Here is a 9,240-nt window from a genome sequence, read left to right as displayed (position 1 = left end):
ATCTTAGTTTTCCCTTTATTTTCTTGAGCAGTGTACTACCCAAAGTCTACAAAATGGTTAATCCTTCCCCTGGTAGGTCCATTGTAACTGAAATAGATTCTCCAACACAATACTTATCCAGCTACATAGAATGGCTTGTTTCTCCATTGCTCAAAATATTGCATCATATCCCCGAGATACCGGAGACCTTATTACCTCATTAGAAGATTTTTCTTGACAAAAAGAGTACACGTTAGCATCCAATGATGTAGAGAACCTTTATACTCAAATCCCATAGGATGTGGGTGTGGAGGCTCTTAAAGAATTCTTGGAGTGTTCCAATAAAAATCGAGATTTAATTGAATTTGTGGGTGAGACAGTGGAGTTCATCCTCTCGAATAATTGTTTCCAGTATGATGAACAGTGGTTCCAACAATTATTCAGTACCGCCATGGGCACGCCTATTTCGTGGTCATACGCTAATATTTTTCTAGGGATTTTCAATAGGAACTATGTTTTCACCTCACTCAATCCGTTCACATGCAACATCAAGCTGTATCTAAGATTTGTGCGATACGGACTGTCACCCACTGCTGCTATACCCCCACAGCTCTTCACATCCCCCACAGTGAAGAATTGCACAATAAAGAAACAAGTACTACAGAACAGTGAGTGTTCTCTTTTTTCCTTTTCTCAATGTGTTCTTGATATTGCCTGTAGCATTAAGAGAAGCACCCTGAAGTCCAGTGCAGTTTCACCTGTGAGCTACCTTTTCCCATAACAGAGACAGAGAACGGAGTTAAGCAAGTGCTGAGTCCTCAGATGTGTTTTGAAATTTGTAAATTATTTCTATTAAAAAATCTTAGTTCCAGTACTTATCAGCTGCTTTATACTACAGAGGCAGTTGAGTTGTTATTTTCTGTCTGACCACAGTGCTCTCTGCTGACACCTCTGTCCATGTCAGGAATTGTCCAGAGTAGGAGCAAATCCCCATAGCAAACCTATCCTGCTCCAGACCGTTCCTGACATGGACAGTGGTGTCAGCAGAGAGCACTGTGGTCAGATAGAAAAGAACTATACTGTAAAACTTCATCTGTAGTATACAGTAGCTGATAAGTACTGGAAGGACTAAGATTTTTAAATAGAAGTAATTTTTAAATTTGTTTAACTTTCTGGAGCCAGTTGAAAAATGAAAAAAAAAAAAATAAATAAATAAAAAACATTCAGTGAAGTACCCCTTTAAAGAACCTTAAAAGAGGATTAGGAATTATATTATGTGGTGCAGGGTGCTGGCTAGCTAGTGAAATTTTGGGACTAGGGGTAGTAGTGTGTCCCATTAAGGAGGCACTGTAGAGCATGTTCTTTTCCTTTGGGAAATTAGCTACTTTGCATACTCAGTTCCTATTGAGCACTGAATAGCTTGTAAGAATCCATACGACAGTTTGGTGGGCTACTTGAAAGTATATTCCAGAGTAAAAAAAAATTTATATGTTGCTGGGACCAGTTTAAAATAGAAAATGCCTATCCTTACCAAGCCCCGGTCCCCTGCTGGTCCACACCAGCTGTGGTTTGCCTCCATCTGGTCCTCCAAATTTCTTATTGCTTCCAAGATGAGTGTTCAGTGTAGGACTTTCCAGCTCAACCAATCACTGGTCCTGTTTCGGTCATTGATTGGCTGAGTAAGCAAGTCCTGCACTGGCAGGTATAACGTTTATCTAAGTACTTTCTGAGTTATGATGCCCAGTGGCGTTGCTAGGGTTGGTGTCACCCGGTGCGGTAGAAAATGGTGTCACCCCCATACCTCCCCCCTCCCCCCAGTAAGTTTTTAGCCTGTTGTGACAGACACCACTGTTGTAGCGCATTGTGAGAAATTCCAGTATAATAATCAGATATACCAGTTGCCACAGAATGGGAAAGTGTTGAAGTTTTCACCATTTAAATATACAGCTCCCAGAATTACTTAAAGGGGTACTCCACTGGAAAACATTTACTTTTATATCAACTGGTGCCAGAAAGTTAAACAGATTTTTAAATTACTTCTATTTTAAATCTTAATACTTACAGTACTTATAAGCTGGTGTATGCTCCACAGGAAGTTGTGTAGTTCTTTCCAATCTGACCACAGTGCTATTTGCTGACACCTCTGTCCATGTCAGGAACTGTCCAGAGCACGATAGGTTTGCTATGGGGATTTGCTCCTACTATGGACAGTTCTTGACATGGACAGAGGTGTCAGCACAGAGCACTGTGGTCAGACAGAAAAGAAATTAAAAAAGAAAATAACTTCCTGTGAATCGCTTATACAGCAGCTAATAAGTACTGGAAGGATTAAGATTTTTAAATAGAAGTAATTTACAAATCTGTTTAAATTTGTAGCACCAGTTGATTAAAAAAAAATGTTTTCCAGTAGAGTACCCCTTTGAGCAGTGGTGAGGTTATGCTGGGAGTTGTAGTTTCACTGACCATAACTGTAGAACTGACAAGCGACTACAGCTCTGATAGGACATAGTGAGGAGAATGTACAATGATATCAGTGACTACAGGTGACGTCTTCTCTATAGTCTTCCCTTATCTAATTCAGATGGTACATACCGCCTGGTCTAGCTAAAACTTCTGTCTGTAGAATGTGACGCCCAGACGTCTCCTCACTATGTCAGCGCATTCTCATCCTCTATATGAAAACAATAATTATTATAAACCTGCCAGACACTGTATCCTCTAAATATAATACTACTATACACTATACTCTTTGATTATAAACCTTCCATACACCATACCCACTGAATATAATAATACCACACACTGTACATTCTGAATATAATACCATCACATACTGTACCCTCTGAATATAAATCTGCCACATACTGTACCCCTGAATATAATACTATCACATACTGCACCCTCTGAATATAATACCAACACATACTGTACACTCTGAATATATTACTACCACCCACTGCGCCCTCTGAATATAATACTTAGAGATGAGCAAACTACAGTAAATTCAACTCGTCACAAACTTCTCCGCTTGGCAGTTGATGGCTTTTCCTGCATAAGTTAGTTCAGCTTTCAAGTGCTCCCGTGGGCTGGAAAAGGTGGATATTGTCCTAGGAGAATCTTTCCTATGAATGTATCCACCTTTTCCAGCCCACCGGAGCACCTGAAGGCTGAACTAATTTACGCAGGATAAGTCATAAACTGCTGAGCCGAGAAGTTTGTGACGAATTGAATTTACCGTAAGTTTGCTCATCTCTAATAATACTACCACAAACTGCGCCCTCTGAATATAATACTACCACCCACTGTGCCCTCTGAATATAATACTACCACAAACTGCGCCCTCTGAATATAACGTTGCCATACAGTGCACCCTCTGAATATAATACCACAACCGCAGTAACACCCCTCAACATCCATTAGCTGATGCTATTACCACGGGAGGGGGGTATTGGTGGTGTTGCTAGTGGATGATCGGGGTGCTACTACTGAGGGAGGGTGTTGCTGAAGGATGATGAGGGTGCTACTGGCCATCCCCCCTGGCAGTATCACCCCCATCATCCATCGGCAGGATCATCCTCCTGGCAGGAGCACCGCCATCATCCACTATCAGGATGGAGGTGCTGCTGCTGGGGGGGGGGGGTAGTTGCTGGCGGATGATGAGGGTGCTACTGCCAGGGGGGGCATTAGGTAGGCAGCAGTTACCCCACATTAGGTAGGTAGCAGTTTCCCCACATTAGGTAGCATCTTTTCCCCACATTAGGCAGCATAGATTCCCCACATTTGGTACCAGTTTCCCCACATTAGGTAGGTACCAGTTACCCCACATTAGGTAGCAATTTTCCCACATTAGGTAGCAGTTTCCCCACATTTGGTAGCACAGATTCCCCACATTAGCTAGCATAGACTCCGCACATTAGGTAGCATAGACTCCCCACATTAGGTAGCATAGACTCCCCACATTAGGTAGCATAGACTCCCCACATTAGGTAGCATAAACTCCCCACATTAGGTAGCATAGACTCCCCACATTAGGCCGCAGGTTCCCTTGCAGGTTCCCCACAATGCGTCAAAGTCTCCCCACACACACACACACACACATGCACACACAAAAAAAAAAAAACACATACAACACAGGGAGACACACACACACAAACACACACAGTCAGAGAGACACATACTCACAGACAGACACACAGAGTCACACAGAGGCACACACACACAGAGTCACACACAGAGTCACACACACACACACACAGAGTCACGCAAACACACAGTCACACACAGACACACAGAGTCACACACACACAAACATAGATAGAGACAGACACACACACTCACCCATCCAGCGCAGCGATCCTTCTCACCGGGCGCAATGCGAGTGACGTAACTGACGTCCCCCTGCGCGGCCATGCGGTGTGACGTCAGGCCGGCGCAGACGTGGGAGCGGAGGCCGGGCACAGTACTGGTGAAGGTGAGGGGGGGGGGGGCGTGATGACGGACGGGCGCACTGAAGGGGGGGGTGCTAACGGACGGGCGCACTGCACACACAGCACAGGCTGGGGGGTGCTGACGGATGGGAGGCCGGTCGGGCACATAGGGGGGTGTCAGTGTAGCTGGGGAGGGGGTGTGGGTGCTGCAGAGCGTCTTGGTGTCACCCCATTAGGTTGGTGTCACCCGGTGCGGGCCACACCCCCCGCACCCGGGTCGCAACGCCACTGATGATGCCCGGCCTGCCCCTCTCATGAATATGCAAATTCATTTTCTAGCCTGCCTGTGGGGGTGTAGCGAGGCAGCGGCAGGCTCTCATGTCCTAGGGACATTAGAGTCAAGATATTAGCCATGAAACGGAAACAAGTTTTCTAAAGTGACCAACATTTTATGAAGCCAATTGTAAGTTATTTGAAAGAAACATGGAGCCATAAGGAGCACTGGTTGTGATTGATGTTCTGAACATTTGTATAACTGACTGGGGTCCAAGTAAAAAATTTCTTGCATTTCCATACAGAGAATTTATCCAGTGATTCCTCTAACCTCATGCTTCTCCTACTTGTATGTGGATACTATACCTGGAGTTCGGAAATGTCAGGCATCGCTGTGTTAATTAACAGAGATGAAACCTGGAGAGCGCAAACAATTTCCAAAATGCTAATATTTACTTAATGACTAAATCAAATCAAATTGCTGGTTGTTTTTCACAGTTCTGAAAAAGAAAGATGGAAACAAAGAAGAACAAAAAGCTGGGAATCAAGCTGGACTAAGGAAGGGTTTTATACAGTCCCATATTATCATAGTAGAGAAAACAGCTGGACAGAGGGCAGCCTGGCAGGGCTGACCTCTGGACCAGGGAGGAAAATCCGACTATTGGCTTAATTAGCGCACTCCCGGAGACTTCAGGTTTAAAAGTAAATGCTGTTTTTATTAGTCAAGAAAAGCAGAATACAGTAGGACAACGCATTTCAAAGGTTACACCTTCTTCTTCAGGTCCATGCTAAGGTGAGCAAAATTTACATATACCTCACTAACATCCCTCTATCACTGGGATTCACCGCACTATAGCGCTGCTTCTATTCTTCTCTTTCTCCCGATATTATCATAGTAGGGACACAGTAGGGATATAAGTTGAACTCGATGGATTCTTTTTTGAGTTCATACTGGAACAAAAGGAAAAACAACGAGGAGCAGACACACCTATGTTCTCTAAGTCTGCATGCACACTTTGATTGCGTTCACCGGTGCACGAACTTCACCGATGGGAGCCAAGTCCGTCCTGCTCCCCTCGCGCCAGTACGCTATTATATTCCACTTGTATCCAGATGAGCTTCAAGTTTCCTCTTTCTGAGTTTGTGCTCACAGCTTGAAATAATGTGTGAACAGGGACTAAATGAAAAAATGCATTTTAATTACAAAGAAACAAACATAAAACAATTTATCCAACGTGTTGCGGAGTTGCCTCCTTCCTCAGGGATAACCAAACTATGTATCATTCCTGCTATTTCTACTCCAAAAAATCCACTTCCACCGGAAGTGACATCTGCACCTGAGATATACCTTTAGTAAAAAACACATTATATTTTCACCATAGAATTCTTTATACCCGTTCCAACATCTAATTAAAACCCCTTGGGATTAACGTATCCAATTTAAATATACATCTAAAAAGATAACTTTATCGTACAGCCTGCTTTATTGTCTGTTTTTTCTATATACAGTTATTACAAATAATGTATACTTTTATGTTTTCAACTGATCTAACATTGGTCATCTAGGGGATGTTTACTACTTTGTTTTACAGGATACAAAAAAAATCATATCCCCATTTTGTTGACTCTAAATGCCCTGAAATGTTTTGGCTTGCTTTCCCCTATGGGACTGAGACTTGAACCTGCTGTTTTGGCAAAAAGCAAAGAGCAAGCTATCATCCCAATATACTGCATCTCCAGAAATAAGATTCACCTCTTAGGTTATGTTCACGCAGTGTCATTTTGTATAAAAATATAACAAATTACTTGGCCTTAACCAGTTCTTTTTGAAATCAGCAATGCTGAACTTGTATTCTGTTAAATAATTGATTCTTAAAAAATTAAGAAGGTGAATGAAGTGCTTTTCATTTACCGCTACTGAAGATAACAGTAATAATATTCACAGTAGACAATCACTGTAATACAGAATTATGAATCAAAGAGCCAGAAATACCCAATAAATGTCTTTGTTAGCTACTAGGCCTTCCTGAAAATGTGCATTAAACAGGCAAAGGTAATATTAAACAGGAAAAGGTAATGCTATAATTGTGGGAAATACATGATGCAGTTGAAATATTGGTGTAAAGCTCAAGAATGTGCTAAACTGATTCTGTTATTCTTAGTTTAACCTCTAAAGCTACAAACACCATATCTAACAAACGTAACCAATTTTTTATGCTAATCGCATGAAAAAATGTCTTGAGATATGTTGCAGTTTTTACACCGACCACTAGAGAAATAAAAAAAAAAGGCTGATATTTCCACTTTGCAGCTTAATTTGTTGCCTACATAGGCATAGAATGAGAATTTGGAGGAACACGTACACATTAGAGCAGTGTTTCTCAACCAGTGGATAGGGGATTTTTTCCGTTGGACATCTTATTAAAGGGGTACTCCACTGGCCAGCGTTTGGAAGTAAATGTTCTGAATGCTGTTTTTGCACTGTGGGGGTCGGCCATGCCCCTCGTGACGTCATGGCCACACCCCCTCAATGCAAGTCAAAGGGAGGGGGCATCACGCCCCCTCCCTTTGACTTGCATTGAGGGGGCTTGACCATGATGTCACGAGGGGCATAACGTCTGAGCGGATTCTTTTCTCACAGTGCCTGCAGACTGCAGAATGTTTTCAGGGTGGGCATTCCACTGTGTGAACCCACCCTTAGAAGGAGGGTGCTGTACTCCATTTTTTCCTGTACACAGTTAATGTCCAGGACATTCCTCTTTCAATTGATTCCCATTCAACACATTGCCATAAAGCGCACTTACTGTGCTGTACTGTCTATACAGGAAATACAGGAAGGATATATGTCTCCAATATGACTGATCCCAGAGAAGATTTGAAATTAACTATTATTATTATTATTTTTTTTTTTTTTTTTTAAGAAAAAACAAATTCATTGGAAGGAGTTTATCAACTGAGTGTTTTCAAGTCAAAGAGGCAAGCCCCTTTTTCAAAAAGGTTGAATTTTTTACAACTTTATGCCCCGCATGCCTAGAGAGAGGGGCTTATCAGAAAGTGAATAGTGAAAAGGGGCACAACCTCTGCAAACAGGCATATGTTTTAGCTGAAATATAAGCCACCTCTTAGTTGATGGAAATTTCAGTCAGAGGTGCACAGGGCAGCCAAATGTCTTTTTTTAGGTATCTAGCTTCTGTATTTAACTCACAAGTCCCTCAGTTCTGCTGCTCACTTCTTCTGACATCCACTGCTCAGGAAAGGGTTGAGTCCGAGGCAAGCACCGAGCCTTCCTTCACTCACCATGCTTTTACTTCCTCACTGAGTCTGCTGTGCTGTGCTGGGTCTCTTGATCTAATCACTCATCACAGTCTGAACTGTAACTGCTTCCTCTCCCTCTGTTTTCAGATGGGAGTCTGATAGATAGGATTGGAGAGAGCACAGAGAAGTGCTAGTCCCGCCCTTACTTCCTGGACTTTGTCCCGGCCTGTGCTTCAGCTGGGGCAAAGATGATGCTACAGCCAGACAGGATTATGTTTTAGATGGTATGGGGACCCCTAGTGTTTTTTTCTATAAGCAATGATTTTTATAAACAGTAGATAACGTTTTTCTATAAAGTATATTAGAAAGGTTATTGTTTTGCCAAAATGTACAGCAAATAAAAAGTCTTTAATTTTGACAGTGCCTATCTAAATTAGTTAAATTCTATCAAACCATCTATGAAACCAACATAAAAAAAACCTCAGTATGGCCGTATTACAGTTTTGTAAGATTCCCATTGGTAACCTTTTTATCAGGCTGAAATATGCATTTTACATATACACATACATCTCTTTTAACAGCCCCATGCCATTCACTTTCTATATTCTTTTTGATTGAAATGAAAGAAATCTTATGTTCTCGGCATGGAGCATATTGCTCAATATGTTGAAATAACAGATTTCCTTTAAATCTCTGAGTGAAATAAAAATACGGATGAACATGATTTTAAAAAGTGAGACATTAATTTGTCTTAGGTCTAAACAGATGCCCTGAGCATGGCAGCTGGATAACTGGCAACTGACGCAACGCTATGTCAGGCATGACATTATTTTCTCACATTGCCTTGCTCTGTCTACAGATTACAGACCTGAGATCTTCACCTCCTGTCCTCGGGAATCAGCTGCTTAAACATCCTGGTGAAGGAAGGGATGCCATTAACCCTGTCATGTCTAGAGCTGAATAATCCCACTTGCTTTCATGTACTGTTGCTAAAGAAAGCAATTCACAATTAACCCTGTGTGGTGAGGACACAAGTCCCATACAGTGGGGAGAAGTCATATAGGGAAGAATGGTTTCAAATTTCACATTAGGAATGTCAACTATTACTTGTACTCCTACATTGCCGGACTCTGTCATCACCTTGGGCAGCCTGAGGGATGATATAATTAGCATTCTTCTATATAACCTACTTGCAGAGTTGCCCAGTCTTCCTCTTGCTCTTGTCCTCATATCCCAACCTCTTATCCTGTCCATATATCCCGAACTCATATCCCATCCTCATACTCATATACTCTCCACATAACCC

At 42.1% G+C, this 9,240-nt stretch overlaps 1 long non-coding RNA gene across 1 annotated transcript in view; it reads left to right on the top strand.

The window, feature by feature from the left end:
- Positions 1 to 5,394: 5,394 nt before the first annotated feature.
- LOC130272568 (uncharacterized) overlaps positions 5,395 to 9,240 on the top strand; it is a 30,557-nt gene continuing 26,711 nt past the window's right edge. Inside the window, exon 1 of the long non-coding RNA XR_008843611.1 lies at positions 5,395 to 5,472. This is a non-coding gene — a long non-coding RNA (uncharacterized LOC130272568). The remainder of the gene's footprint in view (positions 5,473 to 9,240) is intronic.

Source organism: Hyla sarda, chromosome 5 (genome assembly GCF_029499605.1).
Source record: "Hyla sarda isolate aHylSar1 chromosome 5, aHylSar1.hap1, whole genome shotgun sequence".
NCBI lineage: Eukaryota > Metazoa > Chordata > Amphibia > Anura > Hylidae > Hyla > Hyla sarda.
This window is presented reverse-complemented; position numbering and strand designations above follow the sequence as displayed.